Below are 8,811 nucleotides of genomic sequence, written 5' to 3'. Positions count from 1 at the left end.
GGTGTATTGTCTCATAGGTGGAAGATTGGTAAGGGTGGGCAATGGGGGTCAAGTGACTTGCCCAGGGTCACACAGCTGGGAAGTGGCTGAGGCTGGGTTTGAACCTAGGACCTCCCGAGTCTCTAGGCCTGACTCTCACTCCACTGAGCTACCCAGCTGCCCCCTACAGTTTTTAAATTATACTCTGTATTTCATTTTTCGGGTATATAAAGAAATTTGTTTTCTTTTTTTTAATATTTTTTTTAGAATATTTTTCCATGGCTACATGATTCATGATCCCTGCCCCTTAACATCCTGCTCCCAGAGCTGATAAACAATTCCACTGTGTTTTACATGTATCATTGTTCAAAACCTATTTCCATGTTATTCATATTTGCAATAGAGTGACCTTTTAACATCAAAACCCTAATCATATATCTCCATCAAACTATGTGATCGATCACATGTTTTTCTCCTTCATTTCTACTCCTACAGTTCTTTCTCTGATTGTGTATAATGTTCTTTCTCATAAGTTTCCCTGGATTGTCCTGGGTCATCACTGCTAGTAGAAAAGTCTATTACATTCAATTGTGCCACAGTGTTTAAGTCTCTGTGTACAATGTTCTCCTGGTTCTGCTACTCTCATTCAGCATCTATTCTTGGAGGTCCTTCCAGTTCATATAAAAATCCTCCAGTTCATCATGCCTTTCAGCACAATAGTATTCAATCACCATCAGATACCACAATTTGTTCAGTCAATGGACACCCCTTCATTTTCCAATTTTTACCACCACAAAGAGTGGCTATAAACATTTTTGTGTAAGTATTTTTCCTTATTATCTCTTTAGGGCACAAACCCAGCAGTGGTATGGCTGGATAAAAGGGTAAGCATTCCTCTAAAGCCCTTTAAGCATAATTCAAAACTGCCCTCCAGAATGGTTGTATTAATTCACAACTCTACCATCAATGTATTAGTGTCCCAATTTTGCCACGTCCCCTCCAACATTTATCACTTTCCTTTGCTACCATATTGGCCAGTCTGCTAGGTGTAAGGTGGTACCGCAGAGTTGTTTTAATTTGCATTTCTCTAATCAGGAGAGATTTAGAATACTTTTTCATGTGCTTATTGATAGTTTTGACTTATTCATGTCCCTTGACCATTTGTTGATTGGGGAATGGCTTGGTTTTTTTTGTAAATTTAACTTAGTTCCTTATATATTTAGGAAATTAAACCTTTGTCAGAGAATTTTGTTATAAAAATGTTTTAAAAGTTTGTTGCTTTCCTTCTAACTTTGGTTACATAGACTTTGTACAAAAACTTTTAAATTTGATATAATCAAAGCCATTCATTTTACATTTTGCAATGTTCTCTATCTCTTGCTTGGTCTTAAATTCCTTCCTTTCCCACAGATCTCACAGGTATACTATTCTATGTTCACCTAATTTATTTATTATTTCACTTTTTATATTTAAGTCATTTGCCCATTTTAAATTTATATATAGAGTATAAGATGTTTATCTAAAACTTATTTTTCTCATACTGTTTTTCAACTTTCCCAGCAATTTTTGTCAAATACTGAGTTCTTGTCTTGAAATCTGGGATCCCTGGGTACACCCAACACTAGCTTGTGGAGGTCATTAACCCCTACTGTGTTCCATTGATACACCTTTCTGTCTCTTAGCCAATACCATATTCTTTTGATGACCACTGCTTTACAATACAGTTTAATACCTGGTACTGCTAGGACCCCATCCATCACATTTTTAAAAATTATTTCCTTTAATATTCTTTATCTGTTGTCCTTCCAGATGAACTTTGTTATAATTTTTTTCTAATTCAATAAAAAAAGTTCAATAAAAAAAAGATAGTTTGATAGGTATGACACTGAATAAGTAGATTAATTTGGATAGGATTGTCATTTTTTATTATATTAGCTCATCCTACCCATGAGCAATTTATGTTTTTCCAATTTAGATCTAGTTTTAATTGTGTGAAGAGTTTTCCATGGACCCTTGTAAATTATAATTTTTAATCACATTATCATCTGAAAAGTTGCATTTGTTACTTCTGCTTTTCTACATTTGTTTGCAATATTACTTTGCAATATTTCTATGCCATAGTATAAGGTTGATTTTTGTGTATGTACCATGTACTGCAGTGAAGGTATATTTTTATCCCTGTTCAGTTTTCTCCAGATATTTTTAACTCTAATTTTTCTAGCACTTCATTCACTTCCCTTACTCCTTTCTTATTAATTTTTTGTTTTGATTTATCTATTCTGAAAGGAGGTTAAAAAAAAGATCTCCTTTAGTTTTTCCTTTGGAAATCTAGATGCTATAACATTTGGTACATAAATGTTTAGTAATAATATTACTTCATTGCTTATTGTACCCTTTAACAAATGTAATTTCTTCCTTATCTCTTTTAATCAGATCAATTTCTACTTTAGCTTTGTCTGGTATCATAATTGCTACTCCTGCTTTTTTTTTTTTTTTACTTTAGATGACTCATAATAAATCCTGCTCCAGCCTTTTACCTTGCGTTTGCATGTGTCATCCTGTTTCAAATGTGTTTCTTGTAAACAACATATAGTAGAAGTCTTATTTTTGATCCACTCTGCTATCTGGTTCCATTTTATGGGTGAATTCAAAACATTCACATTCAGTGTTATATTTACTAACTGTGTATTGTCCTTCTTACTATCACCTTTAAATCCTGCTCTATTCCCTTTTTCTTTGTTCCTCCTCACCAATATTTTGCTTTTTGTCACCTTCCTCTGCTCCATCCAATTGCTTCTTTCTTTCCTTGTCTTATTCCCCTTCTACTTCTCTGTTGGTTAAGATAGAATTCTATACCCTGTAGAAAATATAGGTAAAATTAATGGAGGACACCAGAGATATTATAATAAAACTAAGTGATTGTGGGTACACACACTGGGGTTTAAGAAAGACTGGACCAGGATGGAAAGACCAGAGTTTACTGGATTCACACAGGAATGACAGTTGGTCTTAACTGTCATTCAGCTTCCCCTAGGCCAGAGTCTAGAAACAAGCAGGCAAGGTAAAAGGGATTAACAGGTTTTAATTATATTCAACTAAAAGGTGGGATAGGGATTTCTACTCTAAAACCTTAAAACCTAATGAAAAAAAAACACGGGGAAAGGGAAGATTTCCCTACACTAACTTAGTGACCTAAATAGGCAGGGCCCAAGGAGCAGTAATGGAGTCTCTGGGTGACTGCCTCAGACCTGGTCCTGCCAGGCTTGAGCAGCACAGCTAAGGGCTGATGTGGCTTTGGGGTTCTCACTGTAATCCACTGATGATCTCTGGATGCCAAGAGCCAAGGTGGTCTCAGGTACCAAGTTGAGAGGGTGTGCTTGAGACGCTGTCCACCAGACCCCAAACTTCTCCTCTTCCCTTGGTACTGCACTGTAGATCTTGTCCACTTTGCTAGATGCCACCACCACACAGGATCCCAGGGAAATCAGGATGCAGGGTATCCTTTACTCTGAGATCTCCCAGGGCTAACCACCGTTTGTGCTAACCCCTAATGGAGTCCCACTCAGAGCACAAGTCCCTTCTTCCTGCTCCTTCATTCCATCCTGGAATTCCCAGCTCCTTCCTTCCTGCTAGGTCAACCTTAATTCTTAATTAACTAATCTTCCTCACAACAACCCCACTGAGTATACTTGTTTTACCCTCTCTGAACCAGTTACCACGAGAACAAAATTTAAGCATTGCCCATCACCACCCTTATCCTCTCCTCTCTATAATGATTTTTCATGCCTCTTTATGATATATAATTTATCCTGTTCTATCTCTTCCTTCCCTTTTCTCTCAATGCAACTCTCTCTTTCAGCCCTTGAGTGATTTTTTTACCTATCATTCATATGCATACATATCCTATCATACATACATATCATTCCATAGCATCACATTTACATGTACATTATATCATCACATATCATCATATACATCATATCATCATAATCAGCTGACTTCTCCACTCTCTTTCTGAGTAAATTCCTTCTATCTTTTCTACTACTAAGAGTAATTTTTGAGAATTACAGAAATCCTCTTCAATATAGACATATAAACATTTTGACCTTAATAAATTCCTTAAATTTCTTCTTTCTTATTTATCTTTTGGGGCTTCTCTTTTAGTTCATGTTTGGACTTCATATTTTTTATTTAGGTCTGGCTTATTCCTCAGAAATACTTGGAAATCTTTTATCTTATTGAATGTTCATTTTTTTCCCCTGAAAGAATATACTTAGTTTTTCTGGGTAGGTGACTCTGAGTTATAAACCCAAAACTTTTGCCTTTCTAAATATCATATTTCATACCTTTCTGTCCTTTAATGTAGAAGCCACTAGGTCCTATGTGATCCTAATTGTAGCTCCATAGTATTTGAATGGTTTCTTTCTAGCTGTTTGAAGTATCTTTTCCTTGGCTTGGTGGCTCTTGAATTTAACTATTATATTCCTGGAAGTTGTCATTTGAGGATTTCTTTCTGGAGGTGATCTGTGAATTCTTTCTATTTTAATTTTATTTTCTTGTTCAAGGATCTCTGGGCAGTTTTCTTTGATAATTTCTTGTAATATGATATCCAAGGTTTTTTCTTCATCATGGCTTTCAGGTGGTCCAATAATTCTCAAATTGTCTCCTAGATCTATTTTCTATGTCAGTTGGTTTTATCAATAAGATATTGCATGTTTTCCTCTGGGTTTTTTTCATTCCCTTGGTTTTGCTTTATTGTTTCTTGATTTCTCATAAAATAAATAAAAAGTTTCTACATGGTCAATTCTGATTTTTAAGGCCTGATTTTCATCTTTCAGTTTTCAGTTCTCCTTTTTCAATTGTTCCATTTCTTCTTATATCACTTTCATTTCTCTTCCCCATTTTTCCTCTGCCTCTCTTAACTGGTTTTTGAAATCTTTTTTGATCTCTTCTAGAATCTGTATCCAATCCATATTTTTCTTTTGGACTTTGCATGTGTTTCCTTTGGTTTCACTATCCCTTTCTGTGTCTGTACCTTGTTTTTTGTCTCCATAAAAATTCTTTAGTTTTTTTTGTTTGCTCATTTTTCCAGGCTTGGAGGATGGTGTGATGGTCTGAGGCCTGTGAGCTCTGAAAGCCCCTTCTCCCTGCTGATTCAATTGACCCTTGAGATACTGATAGCTTAAAGACTTGCCTCAGGCTTAGGTGTAAGCTTTTGATCTCATTCTGATCTTGATCAGGTCAGGGGCTGTGTATTTGATCAAAGCAGGCATACCCTTGATTGTCCTGTCTTGAAGCTTAACCCTGAGCTTTAGGCAAAAAGATCAGTACTTAGTGCTTAGTACTATCAACCACCTCAGAGTGTTCTTAGTCAAACCCAGACTAGAATTCCCTGAGTGAGGGCTCCAATCTTTGAAATTTCAAGGGGTAGGGGTTGCGTTGTACCACTATTTGCCCAAACAGAATCTTAGGGTCTAGATGTTGACTTGGACATAAGTTCCCAAACCTTAGATAGCAGATGGGGGTTTGGGGGAAAGGGTGTTTCTCTTGGCTTGCTCTTCTCTCCTTGCTATAGCTTCTTGCTGACTCTGCTTTCCTCTCATTCCCATGCCTCAGATGTTCTTTGCCTACCTTTTTGGTTTTTCCTTTCTTTAAAATTTTCACTCTATCTCCTGTTGGTTCTTTCACTCCTGTGTTTATTTTGTGGTGATATTTTAATCTTGGTCAGAGAGGATTCTCATGGTGGCATGGAGCTACTCTGTATTACTCCTCCATCCTGGCTCCACCCCGAGAAATCTTCCACCTTTGTTTTCAGGTATGCATTAGACTAGATAAATTTTGGAGATCTTTTCCAACTTTGAAATCCTAGGATTCTGTTCTACATCCCTGGTGGTGAACCTATGACATGTCAGCACTGACACTCATAGCCATTTCAATGACATGCGGCCACATATAAAGAAGTATGGGGCCACATGCAGAGGATGAAATATTTGCTGTGTTGTAGCATAAACACTCTGTGCCGGAGGTCTGTAGGCCAAAGCAACAGAACTCTGGCACAGAGCATCTTGTTTTGGGACTTCCAGCCATTTGGGGACTTTTAACCTCACCTCTGGCGAGTGGAATACTGCAAGGGACGCATCTCTGGGGGCCCTGTGATTGCCATTGCCAGCAACCACATAACCACAGCAACCATCATCTAATCTACTGTTCTGGGTTGTTGTGGATTTCTAATTGACCATCATTACTGAGATAAGTGAGGGGGAAGCTGGGAGAGGCAAGGGCTATATGGGTGCTGCCACTTAAAGAATCAAGAGAAGTCCCACAATGAACAGGAAATTTGGAGTGCCTGGAACCGATTAGCAGACACTTTTAGTACCCTGAAAAAATATAGCAATGGCTTTACTTACAATTTTTCCCTCTACGTACTTTTGTGAGACCTTATTCTCACATTAAATAATATCAAAACCAACAAAAGAAACAGATTGACAGATGAATTTAGTAGTGCTTGCTTGGGCTTAAAGTGTACAAAATACCAACCTTCAATTGAAGATTTAGTGACTAAATGAATTTACATTAGTCAATGAAATTCAGCAGCAACAAAGTCACTAATAGGCAGGTTACTTAAAGAATTCCCCCTCCCCCTCACTTATCTTAGTTCATGGCTTCCCACACAATGTAAATAATATCAAGACCAATAAAAGAAACCGACTGACAGATGAACAAAGAAGTCACTAAGCAGGTAAGTTAAATAATTAGTTTTTGGTTTATTAAATAGTTATATATTAAAATTATAAATTTTTGTTATTAAGACTACAAATATCATGAAATTATGTTTTGGTGTTTTTCTTGAAGTGACACACCACCTGAGTTATGCTGATTTTTTTGGCGAATTTTGACACACCAAGCTCAAAAGGTTGCCCATCATTGTTCTACATATTACTAGAAAAGGAGATGTAGCAAAAAAAAAGGTATAGCAAAGCTAAGGGAAAAGGGATGGATAGATATAGTATTGCACTATTTTACAAAGAACATTAGAATCATAATATCTTATATTTAGAGCTAGAAGACCCATTAATAAAACACTTTGGTAACATAATGTGGAGTTGGAATCAGGGAGACCCAAGTTTAGATACTTAATGGCAGTGTGGCCTTAGCTAAAACACTTAAAATTTCTCTACATCAATTTCCTTATAAAATATCAATAATAATTATACTCATGTCACAGGGTTGTTTTAGAATCAAATTAGATTGCTTTGTGTATAAAGTGCTTTGAAAATGTTAGAGCCGTATATGAATTCCTAATAACTTAGATCATTTAAAATTCTGATGAAGAAAATAAAATAACATTTTTAAAGATTTAACAGCAATATAATTGATTTGTTAATTATTACATATATATAATTTGTGAAAACAAGAACCTAAAACAAGGACCTAGTCCACTATGGGAATTAATCTACTTTTAATTTTACGTTCATGCAAATTCTTTATTGCTATTAATATTTGCTTTAATGAGCCATGTAGTATAAACTCTATTGAAATTAGATGCATTTCCCACATTAAATAATAAAGAAAATATAGTTTTGACTGGAAATCTGACTTTGTATACATTGTTTATACACTTGAAAATTCTTACCTCATATTTTCACCTGTCTACTCTTATTTCTGAGTTTGATAATCATGTCCCTTTTGAAAATCAGGGAAAGAGTTTTAAACTTGATATAGTAGGTAAAAATCATTATAGATTTTTCAGTAGGTAGTTGACATGATTAAAGTACTATTTTGTGAAGTTAAGTCTGACAAATATAGCTAACTAGGAAACTGTTGTAGAAATACTGATGAAATCTTTTTCACACTAATAAGCAGATCAACAGTTGTGTACTCTATGAGAAATTCCTTGTGGCTCTAGGATTTTGTTTCATACTCAGTGTTTCTCTATACATTTTGGAAATAGACACATTTAATTTTTTAACTTTTAAAAACATATTTTAAGTTTCATGAACTTTAAAATGAACAACCAGAAATTTTGTCAGATTATCCCATTATTTATTTGCTGAGGCAAGACATTTTTGTCCTGTGGTATGTCTAGATTTTTTAAAATTTAAACTTTTATGCTAAAGAATTATGTTTATGTGGAGAAAACATATATAATTAACTCATTTATAATTAACTTAAAGGGTCACAATATATACAAGAGGTAATTAATTTTCTTGACAGACATTTATAGAAATTTATGTTCACTCAAAAAAAAACTGAGGTTGAAAAAATATAACAATAGCTCAGAGAACAAAATTATTATTGCTGCATTTAGACTGGGGAAGACTGGTGCACTTTTGGAGTTTGGGAGTAAGATATATCTCTACATTGATGGGACACAAAGGGAAACAAACCAAGACTGCTACAAGATGACCATAAGGTAAACCATGAACTAAGGATAAGATAAATACCATTACTCTCATATGAGTACCCTGGGTCAAAGTCCCATTTTCCTCTTTCTAGTTGAGTCTGTGTTGGAAAATAAGGCATGAGCAATATTTCTGTATTCCTTCTGGAGTGACATGTGTAAGAGGGAAATTTAGGTATTTTATAGATATGTATTTAAAGTGTGGCCGCCAGGAATCAACAATTCAGGTTGATTCCGTAATTAAATCAGACCCAAGTCAGCATTGGGCTAGGCAGTTTATTTACAATTAGGAAGGTAAAGATATAGGAATAAAGAGAAAGGGAGAGGCCTGCGGAGGCCTGGACAGAGAGAAGGTTAAAAGGCTAAATAAATTAGGCTGCAAGCCTCAAGGCCTAGCAACCAGATAGGCTAGTGCCTACTTAAGGCAGAGT

This window comes from Gracilinanus agilis, chromosome 3 (assembly GCF_016433145.1).
Source record: "Gracilinanus agilis isolate LMUSP501 chromosome 3, AgileGrace, whole genome shotgun sequence".
Classification (NCBI taxonomy): Eukaryota; Metazoa; Chordata; class Mammalia; order Didelphimorphia; family Didelphidae; genus Gracilinanus; species Gracilinanus agilis.
The sequence above is the reverse complement of the archived record's forward strand: the minus strand, read 5'-3'. Positions refer to the sequence as shown.